The sequence below is a fragment of the Ylistrum balloti genome, unplaced genomic scaffold (assembly GCF_031769215.1).
Source record: "Ylistrum balloti isolate Yb309-2 unplaced genomic scaffold, AGI_CSIRO_Ybal_v1 Utg370320, whole genome shotgun sequence".
NCBI lineage: Eukaryota > Metazoa > Mollusca > Bivalvia > Pectinida > Pectinidae > Ylistrum > Ylistrum balloti.
In genome coordinates, this window is record NW_026782235.1 from 213,618 (window position 1) to 232,613 (window position 18,996).

An 18,996-nucleotide genomic window follows, 5' to 3' on the forward strand; every position below is an offset into this window, starting at 1 on the left:
CTGACCCTGACACACATTGAAATTTCTTACGGACGCTGACTCTCAAACTGCTCATTGACCCTGACACACACTGAAACATCACACTGACACTGACTCTCAAACTGCTCGCTGACCCTGACACACACTGAAACATCTCACTGACACTGACTCTCAAACTGCTTACTGACCCTGACATGCACTGAAACATCTTACTGACCCTGGCCCATGCTGCTACATCTCGCTGCCTTTGACACATCTCATCTAACTTAAAGGAAAACTGTAACATCTCACTAACCTTGACACAATAAAATATGCCATTGATGCTAACACACAGTGAAACATTTCACTGACCTTGACACGAAATAAAACATCTAACTGACCTTTATACACAATGAAACATTTCACTGACCTTGACACACATTTAAACATCTTACTGACCCTGACTCACAATGAAACATCTCACTGACCCTGAAACACTCTTATCCACCTTTATGACCCTTATTGACTCTGTCTTACACAAGGAGTGATGTGCAGTGGAGAATTTTGTTGTTGAATCTCACACCACAGACTGCTTTAGTAACACATTGTTAATTCCAGGCACGTGATTGCTAACTCTCTTAAACCCTAAATAAATCCTATGCTCCAATATAAATACAAAATCAGATATTTCTTGAATAAATTGTGCATCTAATGTATCAAAGATTTTGAGTATTTTGGCAGACATTATTGACGGGGTCTTGAGAAAAGACTAGTCTCCACAATCCCATTAAGGTCTTCGCCGGATGATACTCTCGCAGGAAATGACATTGTAAAACGCCCGAATATCATGACAGTGTGTTTGTAGACATGGAGGGAAAGTCTAAAGAATGACACCCCTATTTAAGACATTGGTGATATCGCAGCCCACTGTTAAAAGTGGTGAAGTGAACGTTATACAGGAAATCATTATATATCACAAATTGTTATAGCTGTCAAATTGTCTCATTCCTCTCAGCGTTTGTTAATGTGATCACAACGTATGTGCAACGGTAAAGTATGGGTCACAAAGAGGCTTGACAGCCGATAGCAAAAAAAACATAACTGCCTGTGAAACGTACAGGCAAGCATCCGGAAGAATGACAAGAGGCGGTTCATTAGCGCAATGAACATGAACCTATATCGCAAATTTTTCTACCATTTCTTTCCGCACGATACATATTTCCTTTATAAACAAAACTTGTTATCAATTTCGGAAGCACGATAAAATGGGAAAACTGAACACAATGTCTTTATGGCAGGACCAAAGGTTACAAAAGTCAAGATAATGACAAAGGGTTATCTGTTTGCGTGGATTAGTGGGAGATGTGCACCAAGATTGTTTAAGTAAAGACTTCTCTGATTATTGATGTTTTGTCCTGTTACATTATTAATGGTAGCTGTGCCCACTACTGGATCTATGCCCCATTCATTTAGTACGACTGATTAGCTTGCAGAAAAAAAACGTTAACAAAAACATTATTTTTGAAAATAGATCGTGATAAATAAACTTGTTCTTGTTCTTGGAATTTAAAAAAGGTCAGTAAAAATTTCAAACATCACAAGTAATGATAAAAACGTATTTGTTTAATTTTGTATCTCTGATACCTAATGCTAACTTCACTTTGGACAACAGTGTGTGAACCCTGATTGTGGCTAGGAATGGTAAATAAAGATAATAGAATTTGAGATTAAAATCTTTTCTGAATTTTTTTTTAACTGTTGACATAACAAAATTGTGATAGACATTTATATTGAAACCATGATTAAATCTGATCTGAAAAAGATTCAAATTACGTTGAATTTTGAAATGTTGAGTTGAAGCTGACATTGCTTTTGTGGCATAGGTCCACGAAGGGATTGCTTGGGTTCAGATGTGTTGATAGTGCGATGGTTTGGATAACTTCTTCCTTTCACTTGTCAATAATTGACATCGTTTAGGTTTTCCATTCCTTACTGTTGGCTGTAGTGAAGCAGAAACAAATTAGCATAATAACATTTTGTCTGCATCAGAAAGGATCTGCATGGAGGCGGGAATGTGTTAGTTCTGTATCATGTTCAGGACACTCTAGTAATATCAGATTTTGGTCACCTATCATTATGAATATGTACAATTCTATGTATATTTCACTGCAAATAACTATAATTTCTATCTTTCATTTTGATCTTGCCTATAAATACTTGACCATCTCTTAAAAAAGATACCTATCATTTCTACCACTCTTTGTTTTTTTTTGTTTTGTTTTTTTTTTCTTTTTTTCACTGTTTATAACATGTTTTTCCTTCTGCCTTACTCCATTAACAATTTCTGTACATGATTCAGATTAAATTTCAGTCATGCCCCTGTTCTATCTACATGTGCCTAATCGCCAAAAAGAAAATCTTTCCTGTTCTAATTCCTTTTTCCATCTGAATTTAGCTGAATTTCGATTTCCCTGTCTTATCATTACACTTTCCTATATAATTACCCATGTACTATTACTGTATTACTCTCCTTTCTGCCTTCTGTAGAATTTCAATTACCTCCCTTTGATAGCCTTCTTCTTTCAATTCTTGTCTGTAATCTATTTCTTTTTTTAGATTTCAATCCCCATCATTGTAGAATTTAGATTAAATTCCCACTTCTGTCGAATCATGATTACCTCCCTTTAGCACCGCCTTCTTCCTACTCTTGTCTGTTAAATGTTTCATTCAGATTTAATTTTTTTCATCTGTAGAATGCGGACCTCCCTCTTTTAGCACCCCTGTTTCTGTTCTTTCCTTATTTAATTCTCAATTCTATAAGATTCCATTAAGCTTACTTTGATACCCCTCTCTGTCTCTTTCTTGCCTGTAATCTATTTCTTTTAGATTTTAATTCCCTTCATCTATAGAATTCCAACCTCCCTCGTTTTGCACCCCTGTATCTGTTCTAATTTGCACTTCTGTAGAATTCAAATTACCTCCCTTTATTGCCCTCTCCTCCCCTTCCTGCCCACAAGCTTTTTCTGTACTATTCTACATTCCATTCTCAATATTATTCTGGTTTTATCATCATTACAATAAATATCTGTTGTACACAGAAGTAGTGCCAACACCAGCCTAATGAAACAACATTATCAAATTTGAAAGGTTTTTTGATATCTTAGCTTGAATATTTGGCAGATTAATTGGTGATCAGAGTTTTTAATGAAGGAGTTTGATGCAAAACTAGGTCAAATGAAAGAATTAGACAAACAATTAATCAGTTCAACTCTTTACAACATTATACTGTAAAATCATTCATTTTGGTGGATGATTTATTTTAGTTGGTACTTTTACATCCTCAAATATATATGTCCACAAACACTGGAAATCAGATGATAGTGTTAGTTGATTTAGTGATCAAGCAAAAATGGATGTTTTTGGAAAATCACAAAATTTCATCTTCATGAAAATGTTTTTACAGTAATATACCAGTTATATGCCAATGTAAACTCTTTTCTTTCATGTTTTTCTCAATGATATAAATGTGGTGAGTAGAGCAGGTTTTATGCACTCATCCCCAACTGAGATGACTTTTATCGCTGAACATGAAAATGTTACACTATCACCTGCTCGACCTGGGTTTGAGGGTTAACTGGTGGTTGGTTTGTAGGATGGATTAGGGAATAGGTTAAGGATATGGATTAGTGTAAAAGTTCAGAGTTTACATCTTTTTTCTTAGCTTGTGGGAAATTATCCTAGTGTTAAGGCATTTATACATTATAGAAATAAGGAGAGGTTAATTCAAACCTTAGAATTAGCAGGACATTTGTCATTATTCATTCTTCTTCCACATCTTAGGCTCATGAAGAACAGAATATGTTACTGTTTCATCCTCTTTCCCTGAAGCCATTTTCCCTATAAAGCATCAACAATTTACGTTTAAATCAGTCCCTCGCCAGTTGAAATAACTCTGATGTGTATGTTTCGCTGTAATTGTTGCTAAGAAACCAATACCATTCACTTATCCTGATTCTTACACAGAAGCTATAAAAGGAACGAAAATTGGATCAGACGATTGCAAAAAATGTTGAAACTAAGTCTTTTAAGTCTCTTTAATAGGCTTTAAAACAGATTTAATGTGACAAAATGTCCTGTTCAATTCCAAAATTTCAATAGAAATGGAACTCTCTATCTCCCTAAAGTGTTTATGCTATGTGTTGAAGTTATCTCCCCTGAAGATAGATGTTGCCTTAGTTCCCTTCAAAGAACTCTTTTTACTTGAGATTGTGTTTCATATATTTCCTTCAATGATATACATATACTCTAGCCTTGTCATTTGGTATTGATGTTATGCATTAAAGTTTATTCAATTGATGTCTATGTCATCAATTCTTGTCAACCTTTCATAGATCATACAGTCATCAAGTCTTATTTTTTCCTTTTGATAAGCCACCATTTTGTTTTAGCCCTTCATTCGTGCCATCATGTCCTGATAGCCTTCAAATATGTAATCAATTCTTGTGTTTCTTTCATATGTGTCATCAATGTCTGTTCAACTTTCAAATGTGTCCTCAATACTTGTGTACCTGCTGGATGTTTCCTCTGCTGTGATGTACATTTAATTTGTGTCAGCTTTTCCATACATTTATATATCAACAATTCCTGTGTACCTTTATACATCATTAATTCTTGTGTACTTTATACATCAATTCCTGTGTACCTTTATATATCATCAATTCTTATATAATTTTAAATATGAGTTTTTGTGTACCTTTATACGTCATCAATTCTTGTGTACATTTATACATCATCAATTCTTGTGTTCATTTATACATCATCAATTTTTGTGTACATTTATACGTCATCAATTCTTGTGTAGTTTTGGAATGTTTTATCCGTTCTTTAATATCAATCAAACTTTCGAAGAAAAATTAATATCCAAATGGTATATCTTTATGTATTTTCCATAAGTGTGCAATTCTTTTTGAGAAGGCTGAGCATTTTATTAAATGTTCCATTTGTACTTTGTTACATTAGAAAAATCTTGTGTTATTCTGAAGTGGAATCTAGTCAATTTGATAGCAATAATTGACAATTGCATCCAATAGAGATGTAGAGTTACCTCCCATATTGCAGCTGGTAGTTTTTTTTTGGTGCAATATTTCATCGTTATATTAGCATTACATCAGAAAATTATAGCTTCCTCACATTGTAATACAGAATTTAACATGAAATTCTATGAAAATCAGTATCATGAATACACAATGTTTTGTGCAAATTGATCCACTCCAAACTATTCTCAGTTACCGGAATAGTTTAAACCTGCTTTTAATGTAGTGTTTGGAATCCACTTCAGCTTCAAAACTTCATCCATGTCATGTTAACTTTTTGTTTTATTTCATCCTGTCTTTTGATTGCTCAATTGACGGTTTCTTGTATTTGACTGGATTATTTATATTCTGTGTGTTTTTTTCTCTTAAGGTCATAAAACAAGTTAGTTTGTCTCTCTGTTGTATTTATCATTTAAAGGGAAAGGGGATAAAAAGAGAAAAGTGCAGGGGGTAGAAAGGGTAAAGGAGTAGAAAGAGAAAGGGGAAAGGGGGTAGAAAGGGGAAAGGGGGTAGAAAGAGAAAGGGGAAGGGGGTAGAAAGGGGAAAGGGGGTAGAAAGAGAAAGGGGAAAGGGGGTAGAAAGGGGAAAGGGGTAGAAAGAGAAAGGGGAAAGGGGGTAGAAAGGGGAAAGGGGGTAGAAAAAGAAAGGGGAAGGGGGTAGAAAGGGTAAAGGGGGTAGAAAGTGAAAGGGGAAAGGGGGTAGAAAGGGAAAAGGGGTAGAAAGGGAAAAGGGAAGGGGGTAGAAAGGGGAAAGGGGGTAGAAAGAGAAAGGGGAAAGGGGGAAAGGGAAAGGGGGTAGAAAAAGAAAGGGGAAAGGAGTAGAAAAAGAAAGGGGAAGGGGGTAGAAAGGGTAAAGGGGTAGAAAGAGAAAGGGGAAGGGTGTAGAAAGGGTAAAGGGGTAGAAAGAGAAAGGGGAAAGGGGGTAGAAAGGGTAAAGGGGAAGGGGGTAGAAAGAGAAAGGGGAAAGGGGGTAGAAAGAGAAAGGGGAAGGGGGTAGAAAGGGTAAAGGGGTAGAAAGAGAAAGGGGAAAGGGGGTAGAAAGGGTAAAGGGGAAGGGGGTAGAAAGGGTAAAGGGGTAGAAAGAGAAAGGGGAAGGGGGTAGAAAGGGGAAAGGGGAAGGGGGTAGAAAGAGAAAGGGGAAGGGGGTAGAAAGGGTAAAGGGGGTAGAAAGAGAAAGGGGAAAGGAGTAGAAAGGGAAAAGGGGTAGAAAAAGAAAGGGGAAAGGGGGTAGAAAGAGAAAGGGGAAGGGGGGAGAAAGGGGAAGGGGGTAGGGGGTAGAAAGAGAAAGAAAGGGGTAGAAAGGGGAAAGGGAAAGGGAGTATAGCATTATGTCAGATGAAAAATTAAGTTAATAGTCAAGTGACAGGTCAATGAGAAAGCTTGCAATAATCCTAGGGGCCATCATATCATATCTGACTGAAATCGTTTGGGCTTATGACAGGACAGTGGAAATAACCTGCTGGAAAGCAAAGGGCCATTGTATCATATCTATCTGACTGAAATCGGGTGGGCTAATGACAAGACAGTGGAAATAGCCTGCTGGAAGGCAAGGGGTCAACATATTATCAAGGAATGGTCATATTATTTGATAATTGAAGTACATTTCTTGTTTTTCTTCCTGAAATAATAAACATAAATACATACAAATACTGAGAAATGAATATTTATTGGGAAATTTTGAAATGGTATTTTAGTACCGTAATTACCAAGGTGATTTTATCATTGAACTGCTATACTTGTATATGATATAAACGCAATAATCTCATTGTTTTGAATTATTTTACTTTGAAATATCTCATTTTTCACAAAAGATTACATTCACCTAAAACAAAAATATTGCATGTAGGACACTGTTTTGTTTCGTTTATACAATAACAGTCCCATGTATATAGCTACTAAAGGTTTCATCAGCATGAGGACTTTATATGATATCAATATAATACGCTTCTTATTTTGTGTTATTTTAATTCTCGCCTGTTTCAGAGCTCATTCCTATCTGACACGTCGCTCTTGTGCTGGTGTTTGGTATTTGTAGAAATACTCCATTTCCATTAATTCTAGGCTGGTGTCTAATAACATCACCTAATGATATAAAGGTTACGTGATCAAATTAATATAACATTTCATGATCAATGACGGTGTACTTTACCCGGTGACTGCGGGAAAAGGAGACACTGAATTGTTCGTGCTGATAGCTCAAGCGTCAGGGCTTCATCTACCTAAATCATTCAGGACTTCCAAGAGTTATTCCCCATGACTAATTGATTTTCCCTGTTAAACTACCTAATTATGTACCAAAACTTGTTTATCTTTAAACTTTACTCTTCAGAGAGTTATGTCCCTTGATTTGAATAATGTCTTTCGTAATTTTAGAACTACTGCATTTCTCCATCGTTTTTTTAGCCCACCTGGCTTAAAGGGCCATACCGTGGTTTCTGCGATCAGTTTATCTGTCAATTTTTTCAACAACTTGCTGCTAGTCATAAAGAACTAAGCCGATTTTTACCAAATTTGATCAAAAGGATCATTTGGTAGAGGGAATATAATTTTGTAGAAAAAAAGTGGGTCTCAGTTCCCTTGAGCAGGATGAGTAGGTATTAACAGGAAAATACAGCAAATTCTTTAAAATTCTACTCCTCCAGGAGGGATGCCTGAATGCTGACTTTTTCATCTGAAGCATACATGGGTGAAGGTGAATCAATATTGTATATACCGTGGGTCTAGGCCCCTGGGGCAAGGCCCATTAAGGGAAATAAGGCAAATTCTTCTGTTTTGTCCAAGTTTTTGGTGAAAAGAGCGTAGTTCTGTATAAATGGTACATCTTATCCCCCTTTTGTCAGAGGGGCAGGGTATGACAGGGGAAATGGTTATAAGAATACCAAGAATTGTGTGTCCTAAAAAGTGATTCACATCCTAGAAAATCTCAGTTTTGTTCCCAAATCAACAAAATTACTTTTCTTGGAGAAGATAATGTTTCAAAGGTTTTCAAATTTGTTTAATTTAATGCTGTAGAATTTAATATTTTTTAGGAATTTGATTTTTTGCTTTGGTTAGGTTTTTTATTTTCTTGATTATTTTTTTGCATGGTAGAAAATAGCAAAAAAAAAAATTAAATTAAAGATTAAAAAAAAAAAAGTCAAAAATAAATTTTAAAAAAGACACTTTTCTAGTCTGTTTCATGGCTGTCATAAAAACAACATCATTGTTGTGTTGAGTTTTTTATTAAAACCCTGGAATTAGAATATCCTTTTGGTTTATTGGAAATTTTTCTGGTACAAAAGAGCAACTCCACTAATGCAACTGCTGAATATTAATCACTAGGACAGAAAGAGTTGCAGAAGAGTGATATTGCATTTGGTGGTAAATCTACAGACATGGGTGGCCCTATTAAAATATATGGGCATGTTAGTTGAAAAGTACAGTACTGTAAACAATTAACCCAACATTTGTGAACTTCAACCAGGGTCAAGGTTAAATCTATATACAGTGAAACCTCACCTAACGACCACCTCAAAATTACAACCACCCCGCTATTACGGGCACTTTTTTTCAGTCCCTTTTTTTCCACTATATATCTTTGTATTGGTCGCTGCAGTATTACGACCACCCCACTATTCCGTATTACGACCACTTTTTGAAGTCCCAATGACCACTTATTAACGATAATTGACCTCACAAGTACGACCAAGTTCTGACCAGTGATTAAAGTTTACCTGGTGGGCAGTGAACTGCGAACATGTGTGTTGTTCACTACCATTGTTTTCGTCACGGGTTACTGACCTTGTCACCAGGTGGCGTTACACAAAGTAAACATCATTATCGGACTAACGGTAAATGTTGTGTAATAAGCCCATTTTAAAGTAAGTGTTGTTATGTGTTGTCCTGTGGGGATATTGAAGGATAAAGACAATACATAAACGACATATTTCCTGTTTTATTATAGAACAACAACTTTAAATAGATTTACCCTAATATGATATATATGTCTATCAGGACAATCTAGATATTGTGCGAAAACCATAATGATTTGTGTCTGGTCAATGACAACCTTGTCCACTATCAAACTGACCAAATGATTTAGTGGCCATAGTTTGTCAAGACTGCCCACTCCAATGTTGACAGATTTACAGTTCCTATGTTTCCGTGGGTCTGTCTGGTGTAGTCTCAGGTTTTTTGAATGGTGGCAATGGTTTCCTACTGTATTTATCCTTCAAAATAGCCCAGGAACCCAAGATACAAACTCTGTCTCATTAAAGTCTTGGCTTATTTCAGGACAATGGAATAACTTGCTTCAATAACCTGAGTTAGAGATGGGCTTATTTCTTATCATTGGCTTATTCTAATTAATCCATCAATTTGATATACAAAAAAATAATTGGAAAATATATGTAAAATTATACTGGGTACAATTATGTTATATAGTACTCCCTAATTCTATTGAAATGTAATTGTAAATTTGAAACGTTCTTTGTCTCTCCTCTCGATGGATTAACTAACAAGTGTCATTTTATTTGTTGTATAAAGAGCCATTTTTTGAAAATGGGGATGGTTTTACAAGTTTGTCGACAGGAAGGAGAAAGATACAATCATATTAACTGCAGTATTTGATTAGTTTTCAAGGAAAAACATTTCATAGAATTAAATAAAAAGGACTAACTTTCTTATGTCAGCTCACATGAAAGAGCATGTAATCGTATAGCATCAGCGCAATTGTTTAATGACAGGCAAACAATGTAATTTTTTTTCAACAAAATTCAAATACAGTGTATATCTAAATCTGTGTAAAAACAATCTGCAAAACTTTCAAAATTATCTATTATTTAAAGCTAAGAATAACATCAGACGTCATTCACTGTCGATTTTGAAAATTTGTTTTAAAGATAACAGCGCTTTCTTAGATTGGATCATTAGGTTTCTTAAACAATATTCCTATAAAAATCACATTTACTTCTTTGGTTAGAAAATTCAATTTGAACCCCCCTTTGATTTTCTTTGATCTTTTAGAGACTGTGTGGAAATTCAATTTTCTCCTCTAGATGAAAGTCTTCAGGTCTAACGACATGTGATGGTATGTTTATTTGTACTAGTTAATGATTTTAGACGGACTATAATATTTTGGTGAAATGTAGAGGAGTTTCCTGATAGAACGGAACTGACAATAATATACATAACTGTTATTGTTACAATAACAGTTGTGCTTACATTATTCTATGTATGTATGTGTACCAGGCATTTGACAACCTATCAAATCAATATTATTTAGTACCAAAACATGAAAGCAATTACGAAACCGATATAAGACAAAAACGAAGCAAAAGATTGAGCTTGAGTAGTAGAGCTATGCTATCTTTGTATTACATTAACTACAGTAACGGACCGACGATCAGCAGACACACTGTGAGACACGCCATCCAAATGCCTACGGACGCTTAATATTAGCTTGTCATGCAAATGGCCAGTTACACTACCAATTGTACGACGGTTTAAAACACAAGCTGACACTAACACTAATTACAGACGATGATACTAGTTATGTCCCCTGATTTCTAAAATCATCTCCTATGAAATCTGTTGAAACAATATCTTTACCCTCTTAGGTAGCAAATGACCTTGCTCAATTCTAATCAGCTCTTATCTGTGACTGCTTCCTCTGAACATAATTTACAACTTCCCCTTGAACACATTGTGTCTTGATTACCTCCCTTGAACAACTTTTTCGTGGATGACTTCCCTTGAACACAGTTTTCTTTGATTACCTCTCGTGAACACAATTTGCCTTAATTAGCTCACTAAACAAATTTAACATGATTTACCTCCCCTGAACCCACAATTTGCCTGAAATACCTCCCCTTAACAAATTTTAACTGAATTATCTCCCCAAACATATTTGTGCCTAAATTACCTCCCCTGAGCTTTAGTTACTTTGATTACTATATGTGAATACTTTTCTCAACTTATCTTGATTATTTTTGTTGGCCTGGAATCAGAATATAAGATTACCTTGAGAAAACCCATTTTGTATATTCCTTTACATATGTGATCGCGAATTTAAATCCTGGTCACCTGCGCAAAACAGAAATGCTATTATTACTGTGCCAGTTTACCACTCTTACCAAAATTATTTCAGATAACTCACACTTTGCGGTGAAGTAATACAATTGTTTGCTTAAAATAATTTTCAGACAAAACATCTATAGAACAGCACATTTTCAAATTGGTTTGGCTGTCATACTGAATGTTTTTGTTAATTCAGTTCTGCATTTGTCCGACAATACTAGTTATTAAGGGAGTCACTTGACTGATAAATGTGTCTGCTGCAGTCTATATTTCTTGAAGAGGCTCACTGTTATATTGGAAACACAAGTGTTTTTCATTGAAGCATATATCTTCCTAACTGTTTGGTTGTTGTATGGAAAACCTTGACTTTCTCTTGAATCCATCCTGTATGGGAGACTTGTTCATCATTTGCAATCACTGTTTTGTTTGTTTCTTTTTCCAAGATTCCACTATATTTTGAGAATTATTATTGTATGTTGTGTGTGACCAATCAAAGTATATGTTACAATGAGAATGAATTGTGACCAATCAAACACCATTTTACATCTCAAATAAATTTTGGCTGATTAAATGTCATTTTGCTTAACAATGTCAGTGAAGATGGCCAGAGATATCAAATCTAACTCTCCTGATTTTTCTGGGATTTCCCAAATCTTAGTATTTAAAAAGTTTACAAATTTATAACTCAATATCTTGTTTTTTTATGTACTTTTTTTTTTTACTTGAGAACCATATTTTCCAGTTTATATGCCACAGATATTTTCCTTGGAGATGGAATGTACAGTTTATTGTGTGGCCTGCAGAGCTGGCGGACACTTAGGGATCACTTTGTCCGTCATCACGCGGCGTCATCGGCGTCATCATCATTGGTGTCGTCGTCCTTACAAAAGTTTTCCGAACTTTTTTCGGTAATGCTTTGAGTTATATCAAAATGAAATTTGGCATATGGCTTTTTGTTGCAAGGGTACAGATTAAGTTCAAGTCCCGGCTGTCTGTGACCCTTTTTAGCACAGTTATGCCCCTTTCAACAAAGACAATTTCCTGGGAATATTGCTTTCCTGACTTTTTTGGTTTATGCTTTGAGTAATTGAAATGAAATTTGGTATATGGCTTCTTGTTGCAAGGGTACAGATTAGGTTTGATTCCTGGCTGTCTGTGACTCTTCTTGACTGAGTTACGCCCCTTTGAACTTAGAAAATTCTCTCGGAATATTGTTTTCTTGACTTTCTTTGGTTATGCTTTGAGTTATAGAAATGACATTTGCTATATGCTGTCTGTGACCCTTCTTGGCTGAGTTATGCCCCTTTATGCTTTAAGTTATAGAAATGACATTTGGTATTACAACTTTATGGTTGATTGTTGCACATCCAGTTCAATTTCTGGGTGACTGTGACACTTTATGCAGGCGACACATACAGTACCGAGGAACTCTTGTATCCCAGTACAGCTTAAATGTGGAGGGCAAAAAATTGGCAGAATCAAAAATAAAAAGAATATTGTCTGGACATCGGTTCTTGGTATTTTGGAACCTCCATTTTGTTGAGGTGTATCACATGCACTATTGACCTGCTTGACCTCTGCACCCTGATAATTTTCGTTTCTGTAACATGTAACATTTCCAGAAAGAATAAGAATTAGTGATTTTAATCAAGGATAACAGTTCACCAGTATGAGATGTTGCTACCAAGTTTTTTATGAGTACTTCACGTGTTTGTGGCTGAAAGAGATCATCTAGAAGTGTCATTTGCAACCATATACAGGATGATATAAAGATTGAAATAAATATAACATTCATCACAATAATATCTTATGAACTTTCGTGGTTGCTTTGGAAACCATAGCGAAAGTTTACAATAGCCTGTTGCATCCTGGGATCAATAGGTCATCGGGTCAAATTCTAAAACAACTGCCATGCTTGTTTACGATATGAATTGCTTTGTGTAACTTAAGAGAAATAATATGGGCCTATAAGAATTCTGTCAGCATGCAAGATCCTTCACTTATATTTAACAGTACAGGCATCAATGGAGATATTGTTAAGTAAACTGTATGTAAATCAGGCCCTACATCTGTGCGTAGACAAACTCTGGAGGCTTCCAATTCAAGCCAAATAAGTTTGATATTTGCTATTTTACTTTTTTCAAACACATCAATAAAATAAAAGACTATCTATGTATAATTCATTTGCAAACTGATGATCTTGATAAATTGCTTTCTGTTGTTTGTTATATCAACAAACTTTGGTCAACATAACAGTTACCACGTCATAAGAAAGGGTGAGGTTTAAATTCCGGTGCAGCTTATATGTGGATCAAATTGAAAAAAATCATAAAAAACCCAGCACTGCGGCTTATAATCAGGTGCGGTTTATAACCCAGAAAATACAGTAGTTTTTATGTGATGGAAGTCTGCATGTTTCCACAGTCAAAGTCAATACTATATCATAGTCAAACAAAGACAAGGAAGGGGGGAGGGGGTGGGAAGGGGTGGGCATGCAGTGTTGCTGATGTCTATATTGTTCCTAATCATTGTCCCCACCCTATGAATTCTATTAAATTCAGTCGCTTTTTTTCCTTTGTGCAAAAATCCTTGAATCCACTGTAATCTATTTATATAATTGTATACGATGTAGCTCTAATGTTGTTGCTTTTCTGGGGTTAATAATTCCTACTAACAACTTCATTCAAAGTCTATAATTGTATAACATAACTAGCAGTAGAACTGTTTACAGGAGATTTGCCATAGAACTATAGTACGGCCTTGAATAATAGCATAGAAAACAAAACTTCTCTCTTATATAATCTGCCCCTATCTACCGAAGGCCTCCTTCAGGATTGCTCGTGAAATGAATTCCTTTAGTAGGAAATTGATTTTGGATTATTCAGTGGTAATCACGGGATTTGAATGTATTGTCTTCTGTAAATGTAACATTAGCCAATTTTACATGAGAATTAATAGATTTCAGAAGCATATAATTGTTTCAAAATTTTGTCAGTTGTGCTGGCAGAAATTTAAGAGGTTCAATCTGAAGCCGTTATGTTTGCAAAAGTCAAGGTCATCAGGGTCAAATACTCTTGGTATTGCTAATATGGAACAATATGGTCGTAAGGAAGTGTTTTGTTTATGGGTTTACTATTTCGTCAGTATAACATAAAACACACTGACAAAGAGAGATAAATATTTATGGTAATGATATCACAGTGATATGTGATCCTAACAAGGGGTTCACATTTCTTCTATGTCCTTTATTCGGGATTCGTTAAGTGTTTATTCAATGAAATTTTTCTCTACAATAACAATAGGTAAAACAGTTCTTTTTGACAATGACTCTGAATTATTTCCCAATGATGTGCCTCTAACACTAAGCAGAGCGTAGCTTTAAATAACAGGTACTCATTTGACCTTGAATATGACTTTGATGATCCCGTGTTTTAGTATAAGACCATGATAACCATAGTTTTAAGCATATGACCTTGACATTCCTCATATGTAGTATATGCCCTAGATAACCTTGATGAATTGATTAGATAACCTTGAAGACCCTGGTAGTCATTATATGACCAAGATGACCTTTATGAACTCATTAAGTAAGCTAGGTGACCTTGATATTCAGTGTATGACCTTGATGACAATGATTTTCAGTGTTAGATTTGAATGACTTTAGTAGTCAATATATGACCTTGATGAACCTAGAATTCAGTCTGTTTTAAATAAATGTCCCTAATGAACTGTACTGCTCAGAATATGTCCTTGATATAAGGTTGAATGAGAATATGTCTTATTGCACATGTTTTCGTGATGTTCAATATATAACCCTTGCATCTATATACAAGTATTTGTTTTATGTCGGAAATGACACATCCTTTGTCCAATCAAATGAGATATTCCCTGAAGACTTTTTTAATTATGATTGCATGGTTTTGGCAGGAGGGGGTCATTTTATCCATATGCCTTCAACCAAATGTAGCTTGGTCAGGAGACCTGTGCTTCTGATGTCTTCCATGAGCACATGGCTGGGAGCGTTCTTTCTTGGAGTCTATATATCTACTGGGCATGAATCCCGATCAGTGCCTACCCATCTAGTTTTCTTCAAACACAGATCAGCTTTACCAAAATCAAAAAGATATTTCTTGTCTATTTTTCTATGAAAAGTTTTAAACCTGAAATACAATTACATACATATTTTATTACAGGGATAAACCTGAATTTGAAATGCATTGTTATTTCCAAATTTTCAGCAATATTTAGAAATAGAAACAGTGTTGAAGATCTAATTTTCGAGATATCAAGATGACAATGCTTTTTGCCCCCACTTGTGATCAGACAAGGTAGCTGCTCTCAGAAGCTTTTTCATCAGTGTAATGGAGGGAGGGAATGATGCTATCACGGCTATACAGGGTGATCAATGCACAATCAATCGACTGGGCATTTACAGTTTCCCTGGCATAAAGTAGGCTTTAGATGATTTTTGGTTTTATGAAGTTTTCTACTAATTTGGAATACATTCAAAGATATCATTACAGGGTTATAAAATATAAAAGCAGTTTCCATCAGGCATTTTAATATATGTGTAAGGGTATTGAGGTCACTTCAGTCCTCCTGTGTGATTTTCCTGAGGGTACTGATAAATAGGTCACTTCATTCTTCCTAACTGGTTTCCTGAGGACACTTTGGTCACTTTAGTCTTCCTAACTGGTTTCCTGAGGGTACTATGGTCACTTCCATCTTCCTGACTAGTTTCATGGGGGTATTATGGTCACTTCAGTCTTACTGACTGGTTTCCTGAGGGTACTATGGTCACTTCAGTCTTCCTGACTGGTTTCTCAGGGGTGCTATGGTCACTTCAGTCTGCCTGACTGGATTCTCGGGGGTATTATGGTCACTTCAGTCTTCCTGACTGGTTTCTCAGTGGTACTATGGTCACTCCAGCCTTCCTGACTAGTTTCTCAGGGATACTATGGTCACTTCACTCTTCCTGACTGGTTTCTCGAGGGTACTGTAGTCTCCGAGTATAGTCTTGTTCTCAAGGTAGGTCTGTGACAAGGATGGATTTTTATATTTCTTACAAGCTTTTGACAGAGGGGTTTTCATTTGCTACAGGTATCAGAGTTTGTTAGTCTGTGAGGTTTATAGTCCCATGAACAGGCAAGGTCATTTAAGGTGGGTCTACTTGCATTATCCGGTGGCTACATGAGACTCACTAGACAGAGCAATTCATGGTACAGTGTCCTGAGTAAGAATACAACAGTGGTGGTACAAGTCCAACAGCTCAACTACACCCCAGATCTCCAACCAACGTTCGCACTAGTCTGAGGACACTAGGGATCTGATTGTGAATCAGATACAGCATCCTTAGCCAACCTTCATCAAATTGTAGAATAATCAAACATATGTATTTTTTCGTGGTCCATTGACCAGTGTTAAGAATGTTTATTACATCCTGTTCTCAAGCAAACAGTAATAAATCTATACACATGCTATCTTGGTTTGTGGTAATACATTTCAATCTGATACTGATCTGAGTAACACAAGTCCATCTGTCTTCTATCATGGGTTGTGAGAGTTCTCAAGGAGAACAACGCAAATTTCTTTGTCATACATTCAAAATAATGTCCAAGAAATGTCCGAGCTCAAAGTTGTATATGATATCAGAAGAACCAGACACATGACAGCATCTTAGATTTTTATTTTCCTGGTAAAATGAATTGTACCGTTGACTATTAGTTAATATAAATGTTTAATTTGGCGACTGAGTGGAAGATTAGCGGAACAATGGACAGAAATGAGAAATCCCTCTTACTTTCCACACTTTTCACACATCTCTATTCTAGTCGATAATTTGAATGACAGCTGCTCATTTTGAAAGGACAATTTAAAACAAAAATCCATATGAATTTTTCAAACATAACTACATAATTTATTTACTGTTAACATGACTATTACAATTGATAAGAGGAAAGGACAGAAGTGATAGAATTCATGTGGAGGAGTGATGGTGATTATATTAATGGTAGACACCAATATCCCTGGGGGATATCTCAAAGTGACATTGTAGGATTGAATTTCCAAATACAATCCCCAGGGTTGGGCTTATCCTGTGATATAGTCCCCTGGGTTGGGCTTATCTTGTGATATAGTCCCCTGGGTTGGGCTTACCTTGTGATATAGTCCCCTGGGTTGGGCTTATTTTGTATTGCAATGCCCAGGGTTGGGCTTATCTTGTGATATAATCCTCAGGGTTGGGCTTATCTTGTGATACAATCCCAGAGTGGGACTGAATTGTCTTTACTATACAGGCCCATGTGTGTTTCTGTATTGTTGTCATTATACAGTCCCCTGAAGGGGGCTTAAGGAGGTATTAAAATAATTACAATTTGAAGGGTTGGGTTTTCAATCGTATCCCACTCTGTGGACCTGTTAAATTGTTATAGATTGAATAGAATGTACCAATAACAAACATGCTTCTTGTAATCTCAGCTTGATGATGTTTATAATACACCAATCCTTGGTTTGGTCGAGACCTTTATGTTCCCGTGGGTTAGCTTGCTGTCCATGCCATGTCACTACCTCTTCCTAGCCCTATCAGTCGACGATCAGATCTCCACCATCAATATGACATGTGGTCTCTGAGCTATGTTACTACTCCTCTTGCACAGAAACAAAATCCTAAAAATCAATTGACTTTTTTTTTTAAAAAGCCGGTTATAATTGATTGCTTCAATATGGTGTAGCACTTGATCCACAATTTATCTGTGTTTAGTTTCGCTGAATGGCTATTTGGCAGGCAGTGAGAAGTTGTTGGCAATATCAGTTCTGATTTAATATCTGTCTTTACAAAGCCATATTACTACTGAGAGTTCAAAACCAACTTTGAGCTGTCTATGAATATGATGGCGGTATTGTGTTGCGGTAATATTTTATTGTCAGAGAACAAAATACCAAAGAAAATGTGTAATCAATAGAATTTTTAAACGTTATGTCAAAAAAAAAATTATGGCGTCTGTATTAACGGGGGTTTTGGACTTGTTATTGCATCAGACACTATGACAAAGATACTGACCTGTGTTGATAGATCAGCTCTTCATAAATGTCTCACTGAGGGAGGTGAGATAAGTGAGTTTTGTACGCAGGTGACCTTTAAAAAGAGGTTGAATTCATTTGAAATGTGTAATATCAATAACCAAAATAAATGGCCATTATGGACAGGATTTTTACTGTAATATAAAAGTGTTCTTATTTTGGATTATCTCCCTTGAATACTTTGGTTTTTGCAATAATGATGTGTTTGTAGACCCAATCTCAATGTCTCAAAGACTCAAATATGTTAAAATCATCAAAAGACTCAATAACCAAAAGGTCATGCGTCATGATTGGATGCAAAGCTACATTTTTTTTTCTAAAGGGGTTAAATACATCACAATTTCAAACAAGGTCTTTGTAAGATACTGTTAACTTGACATACCACATTTTACCTGTATTAACTCCCCTAATACTATTAACGTTACTAACTTTATTTACCTGGATTAACACCCCTGTTATTAATAACTTTAATTACCACAGTTTACCTAGTTTAACTCCCTTGATACTATTAACTTTACTAACCTTATTTCACCTGGATTAACTCCCCCTGAATACTATTAACTTTACCTACCAAATTTTACATGGATTAACTCCCCTGGATACTATTAACTTTACCTACCACATTTTACCTGGATTAATTCCCCTGGATACTATTAACTTTACCTACCACATTTTACCTGGATTAATTCCCCTGGATACTATTAACTTTACCTACCACATTTTACGTGGATTAACTCCACTGGATACTATTAACTTTACCTACCACATTTAACCTGTATTAACTCCCCTGGATACTATTAACTTTACCT